At 40.1% G+C, this 25,000-nt stretch overlaps 1 protein-coding gene and 1 pseudogene across 1 annotated transcript in view; both read left to right on the top strand.

Moving 5' to 3' along the window:
- The window catches only part of LOC138366925 (uncharacterized), a 7,600-nt gene extending 7,503 nt beyond the window's left edge, over positions 1 to 97 (top strand). The window contains exon 5 of the mRNA XM_069328190.1: positions 1 to 97. This exon is cut by the window's left edge and continues 1,731 nt beyond it. The gene's annotated coding sequence lies outside the window, so the exon portion shown is untranslated.
- Positions 98 to 21,960: 21,863 nt separating this feature from the next.
- Positions 21,961 to 25,000, top strand: part of LOC138366990 (cytochrome c oxidase subunit 3-like) — a 55,767-nt pseudogene continuing 52,727 nt past the window's right edge.

The following is a 25,000-nucleotide window of genomic DNA, read 5'->3' as shown; positions in this document are numbered from 1 at the left end:
GATTTTATTTAGAGGATTATAGATATAGTCTATATATTTCGAGCTATTACATATATTTTGTTGTATTACTCAATCTTAAATAAATATAATATTTTAATTCTCTTTTTGTACCCTATTTATTTGTAATTTACATGTACATATATAGGATGTCCATTTCTTTCTCAGATATGTCTTCTTTCTTTCTCTCCCTTTCTATTTCAGATATAATTTAAAAAATTATTATACCCTGATTTACCCTAAATGTTTTAATGTAGGTAATTAAAAGATTATAAAAAGGTTTTTTTAAATGTTATTTATTTACGTTCTAAGGTCGTATAAAAAAATTCTCAAAAAACATTTTTAAAACGTAATTATAAACGTGCTGAAAACAATGAAATGTCGTTTTTAGAACGTTTTAAAATCGTGAAAATGTTTGCTGGGAGGCAGTCTACTGTATTTTATCAAACCGTTATTAGTATAATAGATCTCGTAATAATTTTGCAAAAATAATGGCATTTACTATTTTTAAAAGATTATTAGCAAATTTACAGAAATGGTGCATTCGGAAGACAAAACCGTGGTAGACATGGTTGGAACAAGTTAGGTGAGAGGGTGGTGGAGGCCAAAACCATAATCATAATCATCTGTATCAAACCTTATTACAGGTAAAACCAGTAGGCAGTCTACTGTATTTTATCAAACCGTTATTAGTATAATAGATCTCGTAATAATTTTGCAAAAATAATGGCATTTACTATTTTTAAAAGATTATTAGCAAATTTACAGAAATGGTGCATTCGGAAGACAAAACCGTGGTAGACATGGTTGGAACAAGTTAGGTGAGAGGGTGGTGGAGGCCAAAACCATAATCATAATCATCTGTATCAAACCTTATTACAGGTAAAACCAGTAGGCAGTCTACTGTATTTTATCAAACCGTTATTAGTATAATAGATCTCGTAATAATTTTGCAAAAATAATGGCATTTACTATTTTTAAAAGATTATTAGCAAATTTACAGAAATGGTGCATTCGGAAGACAAAACCGTGGTAGACATGGTTGGAACAAGTTAGGTGAGAGGGTGGTGGAGGCCAAAACCATAATCATAATCATCTGTATCAAACCTTATTACAGGTAAAACCAGTAGGCAGTCTACTGTATTTTATCAAACCGTTATTAGTATAATAGATCTCGTAATAATTTTGCAAAAATAATGGCATTTACTATTTTTAAAAGATTATTAGCAAATTTACAGAAATGGTGCATTCGGAAGACAAAACCGTGGTAGACATGGTTGGAACAAGTTAGGTGAGAGGGTGGTGGAGGCCAAAACCATAATCATAATCATCTGTATCAAACCTTATTACAGGTAAAACCAGTAGGCAGTCTACTGTATTTTATCAAACCGTTATTAGTATAATAGATCTCGTAATAATTTTGCAAAAATAATGGCATTTACTATTTTTAAAAGATTATTAGCAAATTTACAGAAATGGTGCATTCGGAAGACAAAACCAATTTTTCACTTTTGACAATTGAGCACCTGCTACATCCAGATTCTAGGGAGGAAAGGAAGGACGATCTTACTGGATCCCATAGCCTCTCCGAGGCACAAACCAGGCTTTTACATAACCCCCCCCCCCTGCACCCGAGCTTTTTAAAATAGTAAATGCCATTATTTTTGCAAAATTATTACGAGATCTATTATACTAATAACGGTAAATAAATAATAAATAGTAAATAAATCAAAATCAGTTACATTATTTTATCTTATTCATAGCATAAATGTTCTCGAAGATTACTAAAAAGAAATTGAATTAGACTACAGCAAATTGGCAAACTTTACCTTGTATCTGTTTCCACCGAGTTTGTTTGGGGCGTTCTTCAACATATCAGCAATACTTGTCTCAACATCTCTTTCAGTTGCATTAGTGTGGGTGTTGATACAGGCTTCTGGAAATTTATAAGAATTAATTAATATATATAATTATAATTCACTTTGCTATTCCCCATTCCACAGTCCTCTCGTCCTTCCCACTTCCCTGTCCCCACATCATCCCCACTATTCCCACTTCCCTGTCCCATCGTCCTCCTTACCATTTTCCCCTCCCCTGTCCTTCTTCCTCCCCCACCATCTCCCATTCACCTGTCCCTTTGTCCTCCCCAGCATTCCCCTGTCCCCACCATCCCCAACTCCCCAGTCCCCTCGTCCTCCCCACCATTACCCTCTCCTCTGTCCCCTCGTCTTCCCCACCATACCCCCCTCTCGTCCTCCCCACCATTCCAAACTACCTCATCCGATGCATTCTATAATGGTCTGATGCTTCCATCAGAAATTGGGAACATCAAATGATCTGATATTCCCATCACTGAAAAATAAGAACAGCTAAAAAAATGAAATGAAAAAAATAAAAAAATAAACTATACTCATGAAATGAACAGTATGGTAAACAACACAGCTCAATTTCAATGCAATGTCACACAAAATTATTAAATCGAAATGAAAATAAATTGAAATCTATGAAAATTCAAATTATCAATACAATCGGAAATATTGAAATAATATCGCAACATAATATAGTGTGGGTTGCTCTTACGTGCAACAGACGGTGCTGTTTTTCAAAAAAGGCATGGTTTTACCTGTCACAAGTGTGGCATCTATACTTATACTCACGAAATGAACGGTATGGTAAACAACATAGCTCAATTGCAATGCAATGTCACAATAACATTTAATAACAATAATAACAATAACATTTAAATATACTTTAAGATATAATCTAGAAGAAAATAAGAACATTGAAACGGTTCATGAACTCGATTTCAATAAAGGACACTATGGGGAACTTTGAAAAACAGTTAATGAGTATAATTAGACAGACTTGTTGCTAGGCAGAGGAGTAAATAATGAGATATATGGCAAATTTTGCAAAATATACGGCACACAAACATTCATACCCAAACAAAGCAAAATGCTAGGTAAGAACAAAGCAGTTGGCCCGTAGGGGAAAGGAGATACCCACAAGACTGGAATACAAGTCATTAACAAGCACACAAGTACTACACTACACAACAACCGCACTACTACCAGAACTGGACGAATCACTACCAAAACAACACATTGCACATCACTACCAAAACAACACAACACAACACAAGCATTGGCAAAGAATTATAGACCAGTTGCACTAACATCCCACATAATAAAATTATTTGAGAGTGATCAGGAGTCAGATTACTAGTTTTATAGAGACCAATGACCTCCACAATCCAGGCCAACAAGGATTTAGAGCAGTTTCTATGATCGAGCCACTGAGATCTATAAAGAATTCTGATCAAGAAAGAGATCTAGGGGTGGTTTTAGATAGAAAACTATAACCTGAGGATCATATTAAGAACATTCTGCGAGGGGCCTATGCTACACTTTTTAACTTTAGAATTGCTTTTAAATACATAGGTCAAAAAGTTTTAAAAGTTTTAAAAGTTTTTTAAACCTCTCGTGTATCATGAGTGTGTTAAAGCATCAGATGGTGCATTCAGATGATGAATATTACCTAGTTCCTTCATCTGGGAAGAATGAACACATATTGGTGCATTCGGATGATAAAAACTAACTACTGTAGTTTAATTGATCAACAGACTGTATATCATATGCAGACTGTATGTGGATCTGCGGGCCACTCCAAACAACAGCCTGGTGGACCAAGCTCCACCAGGGCTAAAGCACAAAGTGATATAGATGTGATAGAGAAACTAGGTCAAATGGAGGAGTAGGTCTGTATATTAAACAGCACCTGACGTGCACAGAGCTACTAAACTCAATGTGGTGGTAGAGTGGTGGGGGGGGGGGGAAACATTGCAGAAAAAAACAAAAATACAATTTGGTCAACAAAACAGCATTGTTTAAAATAGAAGACATGGGTTGTCATTTTGGGGGTAAGGTAGGTTACATTGAGTTAATTAGTTAGTACTTAGTTTTTATCTTAAACTGGTTGGGAGAGGTACAGTGTTGCTGTGCTGGTGAAAGAACACCTAAAGGTAAATTAAATAATGATTGCGAATCCACAAGAAGTTGACATAATATCGCTAGAGATCTGCAATCAGGATGATAAACTTTCCTTAAAGAATTTGACAAACACTTGCTGATAGGACATGAAGTAAATGAAATGTATGTCAAGTTTTGTGAAATATATGATAAAAGCACAACAAAATTTGTACCAAAGGAGAGATGCAGAACTAGGAAAAGGGGTTTGTTCAACAGAAATTGCGAGAGGGCCTGAGATCCAAACACACACAAATGGAATCAATATATAGCAAGAGGCCAAACCCCCAAACATACAAGCGATGCAAAGATGCGAGAAACAGCAGCAGCATTAAGGAGAGGGACTTAAGGACCATAAATAAAGTGTGAAAATAAACTCGAGTAAATTTTTTTAACTACTCTCGACAGTGAAGAAAAACAAATATTCAGACGATTTGTGTTAGAATCATTAATCTTACACTTTCGGTCATATTCAACAACACAAATACATACACACACATTCCTGTTGCTGTAGCAAGTGAAGAATTACACACACAGATCACAATAACGTGATGCATCAAATGAACAAATCCACAAGGGCCGTGACGAGGATTCGAACCTGCGTTCGGGAGCATCCCAGACACTGCCTTAATCGACTGAGCTACAACAGGGTAAAAGGGTTGAAACCGAAGTTCTACTGAACTTACTGGATCCCATAGCCTCTCCGAGGCACAAACCAGGCTTTTACACAACCCCCCCCCCCCTGCACCCGAGCTATGTCAACAGGCCGTTCTCCCTCTTCGCCCTTCCGAATGCACCATATCAGTAAATTTTTTAATAATCTTTTAAAAATAGTAAATGCCACTATTTTTGCAAAATTATTACGAGATCTATTATTCTATAGAATAATGCATATAAATGCATATATGCATATAAATACAAAACATAAATACAAAACAAGTAAATGTAAATAATTTTACCTTGCACCTAGATCCACCAAGCCTGTATGGCGCGCGTTTCAGTACTTCGGAAATCTAGAACTATCTTGAATCTCTAATCTGCAATGAAACAATACATATTATTGCACTTACCAAAACATGGATGAATGTAGAAAATACAGAACTATTAGCTGAATATCAAATAAATGGATTTAATCTATTTCACACAGATAGATATATTACACCGTGTATATTAGGTAATACCTAACATACACGCCTCCACACACACTACATTTGAAATGTAGTCTCAAAAAGACTACATTTCAACAGCAAAGATTACTCCATAAAAAAATAATTAAATTATTGACCAACATGAGAGAGGGTTAGCCAACATGAGGGTTGTGTTGATTGCCTGAAAATATTTAAATTGTGTAATGTATTGAATGGCATTTTTCAAGTTACAACATTTTTTAAATTACTGAACTAGGTTCTAGGCTTTGCTAGGCTTAATTCAATTATTACAGATAAGCCTAACCTAGCCTAGAACCCAGTGGGTTTTCTTCCTATTGGGGAGTGTTGTACATGCCTCGCCTCCACATACACACTAGCACAGCCAGGCCTCGCCTCCACATACACACTAGCACAGCCAGGCCTCGCCTCCACATACACCAGCACTGCCAGGCCTCGCCTCCACATACACACTAGCACAGCCAGGCCTCGCCTCCACATACACACTAGCACAGCCAGGCCTCGCCTCCACATACACCAGCACTGCCAGGCCTCGCCTCGCCTCCACATACACCAGCACTGCCAGGCCTCGCCTCCACATTTAAACCAACCAAGCCCACAAATATGTTAACATGGACCAGCATTACACCGTCTAACATACTCTGTCAGATGTAACAACTAAATTTGTGAATTCAAGACCAAATCTATTGTATAACACAGTGTTAGTACGAGAAAAACATTACTTACATTCGAAGCCGTGTTTTAAAATGGCGGCGGTCTTGTACTGACGCTCCAAACTGTGTGTTCGTTTGCGTATGATGAACGTGTGACAATTTACTACAACAATTATTTAATTATTCTTATTCTTTATTTTAATATTTTTAGGGTACATGAAATTTCAAACTTATTTGCACACAATAATATAATTGCATTGTCATAACCTTTATATATTACGGAAAATACGATGACATGAACGAAGTCAAAGTGAAGATGAAGTCAAAGTCATTCGCCGAACGTATTAGTCATTTTTTTTCTCCCAAACGATAGGGGTAACAAATCCACAGAGAATATAAGTGTACAGTAAAGTCAATTTTATTCAGGAAAGTACATACATAGTTGATTTACAAACATAATGTTGGATTTATAGATAGAGCTAGTGCATACAATACCTAAAGCCACTATAGTAGGCCTATAGCATTTCAGGCAACCGGGCAGTATATATGGACCCCTTACTCAAATCTCTGAATATGTTAGATATTAAGTCCCTGCACATACTCTCATGTGTATTTTATATATATAAAACGCTGCACTGTAATGTCAATCCTGACCTTAAAAGCTTCCTAGAAGGTTGTAACAGATCCCATGAGCATCACACCAGAAACAAATACCTATTTGATATTCCAAGAGTACGACTTAGTCAAACTAGAAATGCTTTACAAATCAAGAGACCTCGAATGTGGAATGACCTTCCCAATTATGTTAAAAACTGTACCTCTCCCAACCAGTTTAAGATAATGTTACGAACCCGGATCCAGCGTCCGTGCCTGGAGCAGTGACAAACACGCCATCTGTGGGTCAGCTCCCGAAACCCCCGCCAAACGAACGACGACACCTAGTGAGGACAGCGTGCACTGGCCTCGAGGACCAGTTTCCAGTCTGGTTCAGCGCTCAACACCGCCGCTCCTGACCTCTGGTGAGGTGGTGCTCCGACGACAGCGCCATCTATGGAGTGGATATGTCGGGCGTTTGTATCTGAGCCTGTGAGTGTGGTGTATTAGTGTCCCGGTTATTAATGACGTGTCTGCTTACAGAGCCGACCTGGGACCACTGTGTTGAAGGTGTAGTCAGTCTACCCGAGGCAGCCAGTCTCCATACAGTGAAGTTTGCTGCAGCTGTTGTGACGTCGTCCCCCCGGAAGAACACGGTGGTGTGTTAAGCCTGCCAGTGGAGTGGCAGTGGAAGGATTTACCCGGGACCGACGGTTGGAGACGATAATCCACTGGGGTATTGAGGACAGGAGGGTGATTGGTGATATCACACGAGACTCCTGTCTAGGGCGTACCCCTTATATCGTTCGTGGAGTGGCCGTACCAGCCTTGGTGGCTCAGTACCTGCCAGCAGACCTGCTGGACGTGTGGTTGACGGCCTCCACGACGGTGCCCCCAGTGGACCTGTGTCGTGGCTGACCTGTGGCCAGGGTAGGCTCGGCGTTCACAGAGGACACGTCTTGAGGCCACGAAGAAAGCACCGCGGACTCAGCACCTAGCTTCAAGGATCCATAGTCTCCAGCAGAAGACTACAGTGTTGATCCCCTTTGTAAAGTGTTAATACCCCTCCCCCTTGTGTACGTTTTATTTCTATATATTTAAATGGTGATGGTGAAAATTATACTATATTAAGTTCTTACCTTTCTTTCCCTACTCCCTTTAAGTTACTTGCGTCACGGATCGCATCCCTTGATAGCCTCTACTGGCTTGGGGCCGGATATATATCTTCCTCTAACTACATCAGAGTAAGAACCCCGTTGCATCCCGAGAGGGCCGTAACATAATTGGCATCCCCAGCGGGATCCGTCCCCTTGTTAAGTATGTTTGACAGGGGTGGTGAAGTGGCGTAATCCCTGTATATAATTCCCCCTGTGTGTGACGATTGTGACGTTATACGTCCTGTGCGGTGCTCAGTGACTAAGTGCGATATTGTGCAGTGCGGTGCTCGCTGTGATTAAGCGATTAAGTGCAATATTGACTAGTGCGGTGCTCAGTGATTTAGTGCAATATTGTAGAGCGAAGTGTTCGCTTGGACTCAGTGTAATATTGGGTAGTGCGGTGCCCGGAGTGATTACGTGCAATATTGGCAAGTGCAGTGTTTGGTGCAATATTGGCGTAGATCAGTGCTCGGTGTGTTAAGTGCTAACGTGTAAACGGTGTGATAAGTGCTAAGTGTTCCATCTGTGACAATGGCAGAAAAAGCTACCATCGATGATCTGGACGATGTTCAGGCTTTTCTGAACAGAGTGGACTGTCTTGCCAGATTAAAGTTTCTGAGCAAACCGGAACTTGTACTAGTGAGCGCCTACCTGGAGATCAAGATCCGTGCCAGTGATTCCCGTGTGGAGATCTTGTCCAAGGTTCACCGGCACCTGAAGGCAGAAGAGAAGCAGGAAGGCGAGACTCCTAGTACAAGGGAAGGTGAGGAAATAGCTTCCACAGAAAAGGAAGATAAGGGCAGTGACATTGACAGTGATGCAGGTGAGCTTAATATCAGCTTCCTAACAGTCAAAATGCGTGCCCTAGAGATCAATCGCGAGATAGAGTGGAAGAAGTTAGAAGTAGAACGAGAATTAAAAGATAAAGAAATGGAGATGAAAGAAAAAGAATTGGCGATGAGGCGTTTAGAATTAGAAAGAGAAGAAAGAAGAGAAGAACGAGAAAGAGAGAGAGAAGAACGAGAAAGAGAAGAGAGACGAGAGAGAGAAGAACGAGAAAGAGAGAGAGAAGAACGAGAAAGAGAGAGAGAAGAACGAGAAAGAGAAGAGAGACGAGAGAGAGAAGAACGAGAGCGAGAAAGGGAGGAAAGACAAAGACAACATGAACTAGAAGTTTTACGATTAGGCGCTGGACAGAGACAAACTGGAGTAAGCGGTTTCGATCCGGTAAGAAATATCAAAATGGTCCCCAAATTCAATGAGAGGGAAGTCTCGAAGTTCTTTGCAGCCTTCGAGAAAGTCGCTGCCTCTTTGGAGTGGCCAAGGGAGAATTGGGCCATCATGATACAGTCAGTTTTGACTGGGAAGGCCCAAATTGCCTACTCTACGTTATCCCTTGACGACTCCGGCGATTACGATATGGTGAAGAAAGTGGTGCTCATGGCGTACCAATTGGTACCTGAGGCATATAGGCAAAAGTTCAGAAACCTGAAGAAGACCTCAGAGCACACTTTCACCGAATTCGCCACCATCAAGGAGCGACTTTTTCAAGAATGGTGTGCCTCTCGGAAGGTGGAGACCAGGGAAGACCTCGAACAGCTGATTCTGCTCGAGGACTTCAAGGATTGTTTGTCTGTAGACCTGAAGACGTACTTAGAGGAACAGCAGGTAGAGACCTTGAGTGCAGCAGCCACCATGGCTGAAGAGTACATCCTGACTCATAGGCCGTCTGCTAAGTACGTCCCAAGGAATTACCAGCGCCGGTTCGACAGACCTCATGATGAAGAAGAAAGACCCGTCCCACAAAGTGCTAAGAAGACGCCCCCAAGTAGCCCCCGAAGAACAAGTCCTAGTAGTCCGAAACACCTTAGCCCGAGGAGGAATATGGTGTGCTGGACTTGTGGGCAGAAAGGGCATATAGCTGCTAGGTGCCGAGGCAGAAGAGGTGGCAGCGCACGTAGGGAGGTGATGATGATGAGCTGTGTTACACCACCAGCAGGAAACCAGTCTACGACGAAGCAGGAAGAACCAAGTTTGTTGGCCCCTCACACTTCAACCGGGTATGTAACGAGTGATCATACTGGTAGATCAGTTGTAGTGCTCAGAGATAGTGGAGCAGCCCAGTCCCTGATCGTGAAGAGCGCGTTACCCGAGGGAGTAAGTGTGGATGGGAGACCAGAGGTTATCCTGGTTGGGTTTCCAAGGACGCAGTACATCGCCCCCTTAGTGCCAGTACATCTCGACTCGCCTTATTTCAGCGGCACATGTGCGTTGGCAGTAGTCGATACCCTCCCTGTGGCTGGGATTGACGTGGTACTAGCCAACGACTTGGTGACCGATTGGAGCACCAATCATCCCAAGGTTGCGGACGAGTCTACCGGAACAGCACGGTCTGAGGTAACAGGCAATGGTAATGTCCAGGTAAAGACAGACCCGGATTTGAACATGTCTAATTTGTCCTCTCCCCCGCAGATCGACAGTTATCTAGCAGTGTCTCCTGATTCTCTCGACAAGGAACATGAGGTTAAGAAGGCAGAAGTACCTGAGCTAGAAGAGAGGCCTCGTGTGCAGACACCCACGGATACCAACGAGTCTGGAGCGAAGGCTGAGGTGTGCTTGCGGTATGGCAAGTTACAGCGTGTAGTGGACCAGCCAGAGATTCCCCAGACGTCAGAGGTATGTGAGGCATGTTCTAAAGGTCTAGTGCCCTCTTTGGTCCAAGCCAGGCTAATGGATGGTGCCGGCTATGGACATGACAAGCTCAGGAAACTTATCCCTCGACTTACCAAATGTTTCTTAGCAGTATTTTGTTTTGTTCTCCTATGTGCTCTCTGTGTTCTCAGTAAGGATCAGTGTACGACCCGACGGATGATGGCTCCCGTGAACATCGAGAAGAGGTCCCTGGGATTAGAGATTTGCACTGCAAGTGTTGTAGTTGAAGAAGGGACCTGGAAGCTGATAGTAGATACAGGAGGTACGACAGGTGATAAAATGAGTGACTGTTTCCGACAGGTTGGCACCCCCCGCGTGACAGCTGAGCCTCAACACAGCGTTATGCGGAACGTTGGTCGACCTGACGGTGGCAGAGTGAATGCCATCTGCGACATACAAACAGCCCCGTTGAGACTAGGAGTGGACCTAGTAGGGTATGCCGTAAGTATTGACTTACCCACTGTCGCGATCACTCTGAATTATCTGACCCCTGTATTCCAGGTTCCTGTCTCCCTGAAGGACCACCGGATCGGTACTAGAAATACCGTCTGTGGTCAGCCATCATCGGTGCCACGACATAGGAAAGTGTCGAGTCACCCCAGATCGTGTCGAAACCAATCCGTACTCGAGAGGTGTGAGATGACGCCCCTGCTTGACATCGCAGTGGAGACGTGGAAGATTACGTCAGGCAGATCATTGCCTTCCATTTTCAACCTCCCCTTGGGCCAGGGTTTCTCAGTAGAAAAGTTCTGTGGACAAGACAGCCTCATCACTCCAGTTCATAGTATAAATAAGTCCATTTGGAGTTGTGTCGTCGTACTAATTTGGTTTGTGTTTTTTATAGAACCCCAAACCAAATTCTTTTTGGTGGGGAGGTGTTACGAACCCGGATCCAGCGTCCGTGCCTGGAGCAGTGACAAACACGCCATCTGTGGGTCAGCTCCCGAAACCCCCGCCAAACGAACGACGACACCTAGTGAGGACAGCGTGCACTGGCCTCGAGGACCAGTTTCCAGTCTGGTTCAGCGCTCAACACCGCCGCTCCTGACCTCTGGTGAGGTGGTGCTCCGACGACAGCGCCATCTATGGAGTGGATATGTCGGGCGTTTGTATCTGAGCCTGTGAGTGTGGTGTATTAGTGTCCCGGTTATTAATGACGTGTCTGCTTACAGAGCCGACCTGGGACCACTGTGTTGAAGGTGTAGTCAGTCTACCCGAGGCAGCCAGTCTCCATACAGTGAAGTTTGCTGCAGCTGTTGTGACGTCGTCCCCCCGGAAGAACACGGTGGTGTGTTAAGCCTGCCAGTGGAGTGGCAGTGGAAGGATTTACCCGGGACCGACGGTTGGAGACGATAATCCACTGGGGTATTGAGGACAGGAGGGTGATTGGTGATATCACACGAGACTCCTGTCTAGGGCGTACCCCTTATATCGTTCGTGGAGTGGCCGTACCAGCCTTGGTGGCTCAGTACCTGCCAGCAGACCTGCTGGACGTGTGGTTGACGGCCTCCACGACGGTGCCCCCAGTGGACCTGTGTCGTGGCTGACCTGTGGCCAGGGTAGGCTCGGCGTTCACAGAGGACACGTCTTGAGGCCACGAAGAAAGCACCGCGGACTCAGCACCTAGCTTCAAGGATCCATAGTCTCCAGCAGAAGACTACAGTGTTGATCCCCTTTGTAAAGTGTTAATACCCCTCCCCCTTGTGTACGTTTTATTTCTATATATTTAAATGGTGATGGTGAAAATTATACTATATTAAGTTCTTACCTTTCTTTCCCTACTCCCTTTAAGTTACTTGCGTCACGGATCGCATCCCTTGATAGCCTCTACTGGCTTGGGGCCGGATATATATCTTCCTCTAACTACATCAGAGTAAGAACCCCGTTGCATCCCGAGAGGGCCGTAACAGATAAATAAAGATAAATTGATAAGTTAAGAAAAATTCCACAAATCAACAACCCTGTTACTGACCCTGTATTTACCCAAGTCTTTCCTAAATCTAAACTTATCCAATTTATACCCATTGTTTCGTGTTCTATCTTGTGTTGACAATTTTAATACCCTATTAATATCCCCTTTGTTATATCTATTCAGGAAATTGTGGTTGATCTCGAACCCATTGATAATGTGACGACTTATACAGAATTTTGTAACTATATCATCAAGATTGTAACCAGCTTAGCTAAATGTAGTGTGGGGTTCAGTCCCTAAGCCCATATATGTGCCTCTCTAACCATTTAGGTTACAGGGCAAAAACATAAAAACAAAGGTAACTGCAGAAGGCCTATTGGCCCATACCAGGCAGCTCCTATCTATAACAGATAAACACTAAGTACTACCTAATTAACTCAATGTAACCTACCAACCTAACCCCCAAAATGTCAATCCATATCTTTTATTTTAAACAATGCTGTTTTGTTTTTTTATTGTAAATTGTATTTTTACTCTTTTTCTGTCATGTTTCTCCCACCCCTGTTTTTTCCCTTTTTTCTTATTTTTTCTCAACATAATTCATACTTTAATTATGCGGATCAGGACATCACCTGATCAAACACATCAAACATCGTTTGACCACCATCAAACACACACATTTCGTGTGTGTTTGACGCTCACTGATATGTACCAGCGTTGTTTTATATATGGTGCTATTCTATCTTACGCTTTGTTGCTCTTTTTTACCTACGGGCTCATAGAACATTCTATTGCGAAAACATTGGCACAAAAATGAATGACGTACATACAATAATAATGTCAGGACAGTGATATAATTATAAACTTTCAAAGCACTGTATCGCCCATGTGTCGTCTTGTCACCAATACTGGGTAACAGTTCCGCCACTTCCCACACTCTTGCGGGTGGGCAGCGACCATTATTCTACGTTTATATTCATATCACCGTGTTGGGAATTTCATTGCGAGTACATTGATACCAAAATTAACGCTGTAGGACAAGTGTGGAAGTGATAACAATCCCAAGAGTAAAAACATTTTGTTGCTCTTGGGCACTCACGGCGAGTCATCTACGTAGGTATTTATTGGGTGCTGGTATTCATATAACTTTTGGTGACCGTTTTTGCTGATTTTCTTCTAGAGAATGTTATTGCGAACACGTTGGTACCAAAATGAAATACATAGCTCGAGAACTAAGGTCAGGAGAGTAAAAAGAGTATACACATTTTTGTTTTGACGCTTAATTAAGGTTATTGTGAGTACTCATCGCCTGCCTAGAAACTGGAACTAGTAATTCCATCTATCATACATATCATACAAGAGGAGCCACACATGTATGGATCATCCAATAAAATCAGCAGACTTCTAGATGTTACTACTGCTCGGCTTAGACTCGGTTACAAGTATCTCTGGGAATTCTCATTATCTGCTGATGTAGACCTGACCAAATGTAAACTGTGTCAACAAAATTATTCGCACACCCTCCGTCACTATGTGATGGAGTGCGAAAAGATACATGAATTTAGAGACAATTCTATAACCAATGTTCCAGCGATGTGTCAATATTTCATTCAAAATGATCTGCTACCAGAAATTTTAGCCAAATATCCCCAGTTTGCTAACTGTAGATAACAACTAAGTGATTGTAACCTATCCACCGCTGCCCACTGGATGGGGGACGGTGTGCAGGACAAACATATAAATTTTGATACTAGCTCTCCACATATGTCAGTTGCTTAATTTAGAACCTGTACTTGAGGTCGATCTCGAACCCATTGTTGATGTGATGACTTATATTGAATTTTGTAACTAGCTCATCAAGATTGTAACTTGCTTAGCTAAATGAATTGTGGGGTTCAGTCCCTGAGCCCATTATGTGCCTCTGTAACCCTTTCCACAACCGCCCACAAGATGGGTATGGGGTGCATAATGGGATGGGGTGTCTTGGCCAAACGTGCCACATCAAAACCACAAGTTGACATTGAATGTGAATTAACAATGAGACAAGTAAGATTTATACTAATACATTTATACTAACTCTGTTGAGCGTTGACCATTTATACATCAAATCTGTTGATGTGAGCACTTTAGTTTAGTCTGCCGTTTAAAGAAAAAAAGAGCATATCAATGGTATATCACAGAAAACGAATTTATCATAAACTCATGTATTTGTCTTATCATATTGAACTGCATTCATATTTTTAATATATAACAATATGAATATACAAATTTCTGTAAATCCCCTACCTTGTTGGAATCTGTGGAAATGAATGAGCAAATGTGCTGGCTGAAGGCGCTGAAGGAAACCACATTGGTTTCATTTTGGATACAAATGTCCATGGAAATTCAAAATGGAAACTAATTATATAGTTGAACCTGCAGAGACGAGTTTAAGAATCTGTGTTGAGAGTGATGGACACAGCCTTCACAATTATACTTCAGAGAATGTAAACATCTAAGAGTCATTAGAAATATGTGTAGAATAATAAACCCTACATTGTTTGAGTTAGGGAAAACACCATTTGTGATATATAGATACTATAGCTGTTCCTAAAGATTCACCCTTTTTTGCACCAGCAAGATAACATATAAGATTTTAAGAGTTGACGAATGTTAATATTCTTGTTTGATAAACTGTGAACTTGAGACATAGTTAATAAGAACATATTAACACAACAAAATGTTTTCAGAATCCTTAACACCACTTTCCAACAACTTATATAATTTATATAAATTATTTTAGAGAATAATACATAAATTATATATTTAAACATGATATAGTGTTTAGTGGAATGTATAAGGAGTCAAATTGTGTTAAAAAGAGCAATTTTTAGAAAATTTGGAAAAATACTTTTTTCTGTTCAAATTATAACTAAATGGATTATAAAGGTTTCACTCAGCCAATATATATCATTCACAATTTATTAATGAATTTTACAAAAAAACACCATAAATTTTATATTTAAACATGTAAAAACTATTTGTTTTACATTTGGAAGAAAATAATTGTAGAAAAACAATTTATAATTAAACCTTTGTGTTTGGATTTTTTGAGTAAAAGTTTCTCAAAGGCTTTCCTGCACCATTCTCAATGCAAATCATTCCCACACCTATGGCAAGAGATAGGCGAACGTTGTGTAGATGATTTGTGTTTGCTGGGCTGGGAGTATGGGTTCGAGTCACTTCTGGGGTGTGAGTTTTCAGTTATATATATATATATATATATAATATATATATATATATATATATATATATATATATATATATATATATATATATATATAAATATAAATATATAAATATATATATATATATATATATATATATATATATATATATATATATATATATATATATATATATATATATATATATATATATATATATATATATGTCGTACCTAGTAGCCAGAATGCACTTCTCGGCCTACTATGCAAGGCCCGATTTGCCTAATAGGCTGAGTAATTTTCTTTATTCTCAATAAATTGTTTCCAATTGTTTAATTTTATATATTATTCTTATATTATATCATGAACATAAATTATTTATTTAGTTATGTTAGTTTAGGTTAGGTTAAGTAGGGTTGGTTAGGTTCGGTCATATATCCACGTTAGTTTTAACTCAAATTTAATCAAATTAACTCATACATAATGAAATGGACAGATTTATCATTTCATAAGAAAAAAATGAGAAAAACATAAAAATTCTTGAAAACTTGGCTTATTTGACAAATCGGGCCTTGCATAGTAGGCCGAGTATGATGTTCTGGCTACTAGGTACAATAAATAAATATATATATATATATATATATATATATATATATATATATATATATATATATATATATATATATATATATATATATATATATATATATTGCTCGCTCTCGCTCTCTCTCTCTCTCTCGCTCTCTCTCTCTCTCTCTCTCCCTCTCTCTCTCTCGCTCTCTCTCTCTCTCTCTCTCTCTCTCTCTCTCTCTCTCTCTCTCTCTCTCTCTCTCTCTCTCTCTCTCTCTCTCTCTCTCTCTCTCTCTCTCCCTCTCTCTCTCTCTCTCTCTCTCTCTCTCCCTCTCTCTCTCTCTTTCTCTCTCCCTCCCTCTCTCTCTCTCTCTCTCTCTCTCTCTCTCTCTCTCTCTCTCTCTCTCTCCCTCTCTCTCTCTCTCTCTCTCTCTCTCTCTCTCTCTCTCTCTCTCTCTCTCTCTCTCTCTCTCTCTCTCTCTCTCGCTCTCTCTCTCTCTCTCTCTCTCTCTCTCTCTCTCTCTCTCTCTCTCTCGCTCTCGCTCTCGCTCTCTCTCTCTCTCTCTCTCTCGCTCTCTCTCTCTCTCTCTCTCTCTCTCTCTCTCTCTCTCGCTCTCGCTCTCGCTCTCTCTCTCTCGCTCTCGCTCTCGCTCTCTCTCTCTCGCTCTCGCTCTCGCTCTCTCTCTCTCTCTCTCGCTCTCTCTCTCTCTCTCTCTCTCTCTCTCTCTCTCTCTCTCGCTCTCGCTCTCGCTCTCTCTCTCTCTCTCTCTCTCTCTCTCGCTCTCGCTCTCTCTCGCTCTCGCTCTCGCTCTCTCTCTCTCTCTCTCTCTCTCTCTCTCTCTCTATATATATATATATATATATATATATATATATATATATATATATATATATATATATATATATATATATATATATATATATATATATATATATATATATATATATATTCACAAATACAAATAATTGCTTCTATGCACCCACATATACAGTCCCTTATTGAAATTTAATCTAAGCAAAATTCAACTAAAATTTATCCTAACAGACACCAAATGTAACTAAATTTTAAGCAAATTTACTATATCATATCAAATTTAAGCTAATTCATCCCAACGAAAACCTAAATGCATCCAAATCCAACCTGTCCTCTCATAAATTACGTCTGAATTTGACCGTTTGCTTCGGTCAGCAAAAGCAGGCACCCTCAGCTGTCCAGAAAACTAGCGATAGTTGTTGCTGCATTTCTGGATAAGAATCTACAGAATTAGCATGAATTTTGGTCCCAGTCTCCCAGATACAGGAGGAAGGAGAGAGACCAGGCACTGTGTCCAAGTATGACAGTTTTCCCTGGCCGGTGACGTCACATCACCGGCAGCGTCCTTTTCATTGGTGCCGGCACGTTCAGTCTGGCCCATGATAGCACCTGATTGGCCGTCTTGAAGACAAGGGGACACCGCCACCAATGTTCCCGCCAGGGGACGCCATTCTGAAGTACCTGGTTGAGCTGTGTAGATGTGACGATTCTGTTCCGGCCAGAGCAAGGTAGTTTTTCCGTCTACCACCGTTTTCAGCAGGTTTAAGTGTATCGTATCCCGTCTAAGCATTATCGTCGCAGAATTCGGTAATCGCTGGGCCCTGATAGATACCATATATATTCGAATATACGAGTTAGAGTATAGGCCGACAAACGTGACACTACAGCTGCAACTGCAAACTGCAACAGGACTGTGGCCCGATAAGTATCCATGATCATCTGCCAAATTAAGAGCGATCCGTCACCATATCGCTAAGTTCAGTGTGTACAGATAATCTGGTTTACCATTCCATGTGTTTGGGTTAAAATGTCTGAAGTGATTATCACAAAATAGTAGGGATTGTGTGTACTTTGTTTATTTAGTCCATTCTGCCGTCCACCCCGTGTACTTATCACGTGGTGCCCATCGCCACTTCATTAGCGTGTTCTTCAGTATGCCTTCAACAAAGCGCGCTAATTAAATAATCTCAGGTGTGCGTCTAAACGCGCTCCTGCCTCTACCTGTGTTTGGAAGTCAAGCGAAACTCGACCTTACGGTCTCGTGGCTCGCATCACCCCCACCCTCCGCCGCCTTTGGCTGCCACTCCGCCCACCTCATTGATCTTCAATCAACAGCGGGAATCATAGTGAGTGTGATTGTGGTATAATTGTGGTATAATTGGATACCGGTAAAATCAAAGTGAGTGCTCAAATTAAATATTGTATCATTCGTCTGAAGTGCCAAATTCCTTGTGCTGAATTAAGTCAGCTGATCCGTATTATGTTGTTCATAATCCCACCACGGGAAGGAGTTCACTTTCCCGAGGAAGCACGATAGGTAAAGGACTATTACAGCTAATCTGTGTGATAGCTGTAACTGGACTTTAGTGTGTTTGTTATCTTACACTGTTTACTCATTTAGTAATTCTGTGTTTTATTAATTGTGTTTATGTGTTTAGTGTGGTTTTAATTATACCATTACTCTGTGTTTAACCATTCCATGTTGTCTTTCTTTTCTTTACTTACAGAAGACAAGCAATAACAAAAGTAAGAGTGTTACTTTATTGAAATTGTTATCATTGCATTTATTACATTTGTTTTCAGTGTGTTTCATTGTCAGTGCTAGGGTTAAGCACTGTACTGAGTTACTGTATCTTGTGTTGGTCTACATGACCCGGCGTTGTTTTGATTTGTGTTCATTATGTGAAGTCAGTGTCATTAAATTAATTAAACTAATTACCATCATTATTAATGCGAGGTGATTAACAATCGAGTTGACATATCAGTGATTGTCAAGCGGTCTCAGTGATCGACTAGTGTTAACGTAAATTCTCCGTGAGTTAAGTTGGACTATCGAGTTTGACAGGACCTTGTGCGGTTTGCCCGAAACGCATTGCGTAATAGTGGCTTTAGGCATTGTATGTACTAGCTCTATCTTTATATCAATCCATTAATGTAACATCACTTGTATGTATATACCTTACCTGAATAAACATCTGAATCTGAATCTGAATCTGTTACTCAGGGATTGCCAATTACCCGGAAGATGTTGTTTGACTTAATTGAGTTGATTTGGTTGATTGACTGTCTGTGTTGACAGAGTGTAATTAACGTAGTTTACCTTGTTTTGATTCGGCTGTCCTGGAGACAGGTTAACGTAATTGGATTTACTACGTAATGCTTCTTACTAAGTAATGCTGTATCATGTTTATTGAAATTTATTAGATCAATTGTCATCTGTCTGTCATTGTGTTATAATGTAATTGATTGTTTGACTTCCGTCCTGAGAGACGAGCCTTAACGAAATTAATTAAGTGATAAGTGAGTGTTTCACGGATGACTGTCTCTGTAACAGGTCTGCCTGTTGTTGTTTTATTATTGTTGTCATTATTGTTTGCCGCAGTCGTGACGAGCTGCTATTTGCGTCTGAAGTGGTCGCCCAATGTTTTAGTATAGTTAATATTGAAACCGCGAGTGGTCTGTATCGGAAGTGCGTTTATTCCAGGCTGTCTAGTATTGACAGCGCCACTGCGGACTTTAACGGAACGTTAAATTATTATTGCCTTGTATTGCTAGTATTAAGTTTTATGAATAAATTGTGATTGTTGCAACTACAAGTGCCTTTCCGTTCACCTAAGACCCTTGTCCCCATTTATTAACTCTGCCTTACTCCTTCCTGAAAGTGACATTTTCATTTATAAAGACTGGCATGAAATAAGTAAGCATACATTTTTCCCTTCAACTATACTTTTTGGCAATCCCAATGTGTTAAAGCATTGTTGTTAAACATGTTTTAAAAACCCCTATTGCAGATGTATTGCGGCTCACAATAACATGTATTGTGAGATGTTATTGGTTCACAGTAACATGTATTGTGACCTCTATTGAGTTGATGGGATGAAAATACAGGAATCAGTCATGTGTGCTACTGTCAGTAGTTTGAAAATGCATGAATGAACATGCTCAAAGAAGAAGAGAGGTTGAAAAAGTCTTATTATGCAGAATACGCAGTTTTTGTATAAATTAGTTTAAAGACGACAAATCTCTCAGAATATATCTAGCAGAAAAATGAATTAAAATGGCTCTAGTAAGATACATTACAGAAATATAGAGTGGGAGGAAATGGGAAGGAGTCCAGCATAAATGAGGGGGTACAGAGAGAAAGAGACAAAAAGGGGAAGACAGGTAAATAAGGGATGAGATAGGAGAGATTACTCTTGAGTAATACTCAAAAGATTAATTAGAGCATAAATCTATACCTAGAATGTATGCAGGACTTATAGAATAACGTGTATTGCGACTAGAGCTGCCTTTCCTACGTTTTTTTTAAGAGATATACAGTACTTCAATTATGAAAACCATCTGACAGTGTTATTAAAAATATTTCTTTATTAAATGCTCTAGCGTATTTATGTAATATATAATAAAAATCATTAAAATAAGTGAATGTTATTCATAAAGTTAGAGAAACTTTATATAATAAATATAATAACAATGTATATTTGTTTATATTTTGAATATTACTTAAAATAAATATATATTTTTTACGAGATCAATTCTTCATCCATTCATCGAGGACGGGGATTAAGATGGTGCAGCATTGGAAGGGATACTGATGTAGGCCCAGAACTTCTCGTGAATTTTTATTCAAGTTCAATTTTATCGAGGCAATGAACTATATCTCTAAAGGTTAGGATAGCTTAGGCTGTTTCTTCCCCTCATCTATTTAGGGTTCCCTTAAGAGGGCTCACAAATTATACAGTACCCAACTATTAAACATAATAAAAATGGATGGAAAAAAGAATTGGGGATAGTTTTTCAGACATACATGTAGCCTCGGTGATTAGACTAATGTGAGGTGGTGGACCTAACGAATTAATCATCTCGCTTCAAAAGATGGTAAAAAATGAGAAATACATGTTAAAGTATAAGAAGATCTTTATGATCTAATGTTACAAATGCATGATGTCCTTCAAGAATGCATTTCACTGGCAAAGAAACAACTAGCACAGATATTGGGGGAATACAATGCAGTAATTGTTTCCCCTCTGTCTTCTCAGACTCATACTTTGCCCCGGTTTAATAATTCTTTGAGAAGCAATATCGCCTTGAACACAGAATTCCAGCATTTTGACACTTCTTGCTTAATTCTTGCACTCACTACAATGAAAGTTAACTATTTCTTCAAATTCTCTTTTTTGAACTTCCTTCAAAAGGCAGGAAGAAAACTTTACATATTAAAGCAACATCACCACATTATTTACAGATTTATTGGTCTCCACTACGTAACATAGAAAATACCTTCCTATGTTACAATTATTCGGTTTAATATTGAATTAATATATGCACAGATTCCAATGTATTATACTGCTAAGAACAAACTCTATAGTATTACATAGAATTTCAAGTGCAGGGTTTAATAGGTTTTTTGTCTTTACCCAACAAAAAATTGCTACAGGCTTCGATATGAGCCGCTATTAAATTCTAAGAAAGGTCTAACAACCAATATGTTTTTTACATTTATATCAAAGATTAACATTGTTTGGTGTTATTTTTCAAAAATAAAAAAAATTATGCCCACCAAATTATTATATCAAACACTTATAATTATAAAATACTGAATTGCTTTTCATATTCATTAAAATTAAGTCTATATTTTTTATAACTACTCTTTTCATTGTATTTAGCCCTCTCGCTAACAGACCATTGCGCCACACGGGCAGTCTCTATTATAGGGTACAAATTTTATTTCTCAATAAAAATGTTTAATTTGGGGGCTGATTTCAATTTGGCAGAAATTCTGTTGTTGAATGTTTGATGGATGTATGGATGGCGCATACACCCAACTATTTTAACAAAAAAGTCTCTAGTGAAAATCGAATCTTACGTCTGTAACTACAGAAAACGAGAGTTGTTAGGGGGTGTGGGGTATTCTACTATTAAATCCCGACTGCAATGCATGCAAAGTCACCAATGTGCATATGGCAGGCACTTCACAAAGCTGCCGGAATTCAGCAGAGAAAATACGAGAGCAACCATGCAGGGCCTGTGAGCAAGGCCGAGTTAGAGCCCTTAAGGGTCTCTTCTCAGACTAACCTCACCTGGTCCTGATCCACGTTGGTCGTTGGAATCTCCTGAATACTTTAACACTTTAAGGGACTCTTAGGGTCCTCATCACATTTATAGTTTAGTGAATGATAGGCAACTCGGTGTTGAAGACACCTGGAGCTGAAGGCCCCAGAATAATGGCAGTATTCAGAAGTGATTCAACAGAAACACCGCATCGTATTTACCAGTAGTTTATTTACAAACTTAATCACTAATGCATTGGGTGCTTGATTTACTTTAGATTGGCGTCTGCAAGGCTATTTTTCGCATTTTCGCACTCTTGACGTCTAACTAATCGATTATGATCCACTCGTGGAGAAATACCTAGCTTAACACAGCCAATCAATAACACGGCAAATCTAATTGTCAGTGTGCAAGGGTCACAGGAGTTCCAACAGGATACTTGGGTAATGATCATGCACAATAAACCAACAATGACACTGTCAATGGGACAGGCAATAATCTTGCACAATAATTATGTCACACAATAACTAAATGTGTGGAGTATGTGAAGCTCACATTCACAGACGAGTGTAATGTTGTGATATCTCACAGATAACCAAGCATACACCGTCAGGTGTTATGGTCTGCACCTATACCTGTGTCAGGTGTTGAGAAGTTGAGAACTCTGGTTGACCACTCAGTTCAACACAGAAAACACACTTTAAGAAATCAAGATCTTGTACTTACAGGTAGGCTACCTCTCCCATTCAATCATGTTCATTCGTGCAAGACTTCGTAGGTGGCCTGACAGCTGGTTTCGCTCGTTACGACTTGAGAACACTAATTACAGGCTTTCCCGACTTGACCGTACGTGACACGGCGGGGTACTGACAGGAGTGCGTGCTGTAAGTCTATAACAGACACGGCGGAGTACTAGCAGGAGGGGGTGCTGTGTGTCTATAATAGACATGGTAGGGTACTCGCAGAAAGGCGTGCTGTATGTATATAACAGACACGGCAAACTTTTGCCGTGTCTGTTATTGACATACAGCACTAATTTTGCTCCCCATGTTTCTTCCCCCACATTGGTGACTTCGGAAATTTCAGTCAATCTCCATGAATTAGGTCCCCCATGGCTAGAAATTTAGCAGTGATGAGGCTGTATATAGATTTGCATTCTGATTCTCTTGTTCTTCAAACTTCTACTCCCATTTTACCAGGAATGCATCTCCTCCTCCTTGTCTTGTTTTTATTTTCCTATTACTTGTAATCCCCCTGAAAAAATTGCATCCGAAATCATAATGTTATTTTCGTGCCCCTTTATTCTATGGATATTCATTGTAATCATTTCTTTTGTTTCCACGTTTTCAATCACAAAGAGTTTGGGTTTGCACGTGTGTGTGTGTGTGTGTGTGTGTACTCTCCAATTAGCTGAACTCACGTAGTTGTGCTTGCGAGGGTTATGCTTTGGCTCTTTGGTCTCGCATCCACAGTATCAATCAATTAAATGTTTCGAAGTATCAGGAAGAAACTTGCCTAAGTCCCTTGGGACCGGCAGTGATATGATAGTTTAGTCAAGTAAGTAAGTAATTACCAAAAGAAGGCACCAAACCGGGAAGGCTATGTAGCACTGTAACACTGGGATGGGGGGGGGGGGGTGTTCGTTCTTTCTCTCCCCTTTCTGTGACTGTATTCCAACTTAACCCTCTATACCAAGGGACCCCAAAACTTTCACTTGAGCCGACCCCATGCCACGTGGTCTTAAGACGATTGACCGACTTAAGATTCTACAACCTTATGACGTGGAAACCGACTTCTAGCAAAACCCTAGGATCGCCTTGCGCTGCCACCACCAGACCAATAACACTGAGCAATGACCGATCATGCTAAGCAATAACTTTGCGGCTTGATCCCCAATTATTTGGAATAGGAGGGAAGAATCTACGTTAAGTGTGGGAAGTATTAACAAACAAAGGGGTAACCGAACTCTTAATCTTTGTTAGGCTTTGCGGCCCAACGAAAACCCGGCCTCGTGGGGACCACGTGACAAGGACACGAGACAATGGAAACATGAAATGGAAATAATAAAAATGCAAATTGCTAACTAATTAATTTATTAAAAATCTAAAACAAAATCTAAATAAAAGCACTCCCTATCATTAACACTCCCTGACTTAAGGCATGAGATGAACTAACTTCCTATACCAAACTATAGCAACTATACCTCTTATGGCGACCACCTTGGTGGAATGCTGATCTTGGGGAGAGGTGGAGATGGGTATCTCTCCCAGTTGATGACTGGTCCACACTGTCTTCCTGCCCGTCTGGTCCTACCCAGACCAGAGCATTGTATACTTCCGCCTAGTCTAAGTTACTAGCAAGGCTTAAGTTTAACAACTAACCTCTGTTGCACTGAATGATCCAGATTGATTGAATTCTTTAAACTGAAGTTAATTACACAAGCATCTTAGGGAAGAGCTATTCCCAATTACAAAATGGCTATTTGACCTTTGAAAAATAGTGGACATGGAAACTCTGATGACCTGTGACCGCTGAGGTCACCCAAATTTTTCCGCGCCGAGGTCTAGTCCCGGCTCGTGACGTCACTGATGGTGACTTACTCATTATCCTAATAATTAGAATACTCTCGATATTATAACCAGTATTATTATACAATTTGAATGAAGACTGATTTCACTAAATTACTGAATACTATAGAATGATTCATTATACGAAACTTGTGAACAAAGGCACCAGTTATCTTCACCGCCAATCCTCAGGGGATGCAACCTTGCTGGGTCCGGTCCCTACACGTTGTTTCTAGAACCTTCTGGATCTTATCTACAACAGCTAGTTTGTTACAACCCCCCCCCCCGCACAAGCAACTTAGTAAACCTTGTTAATTTGTTCAAAATAACGAGGTTTAGTATCCAAATCCACAATA

Source organism: Procambarus clarkii, chromosome 21 (assembly GCF_040958095.1).
Source record: "Procambarus clarkii isolate CNS0578487 chromosome 21, FALCON_Pclarkii_2.0, whole genome shotgun sequence".
NCBI classification, from domain to species: Eukaryota; Metazoa; Arthropoda; class Malacostraca; order Decapoda; family Cambaridae; genus Procambarus; species Procambarus clarkii.
This window is presented reverse-complemented; position numbering and strand designations above follow the sequence as displayed.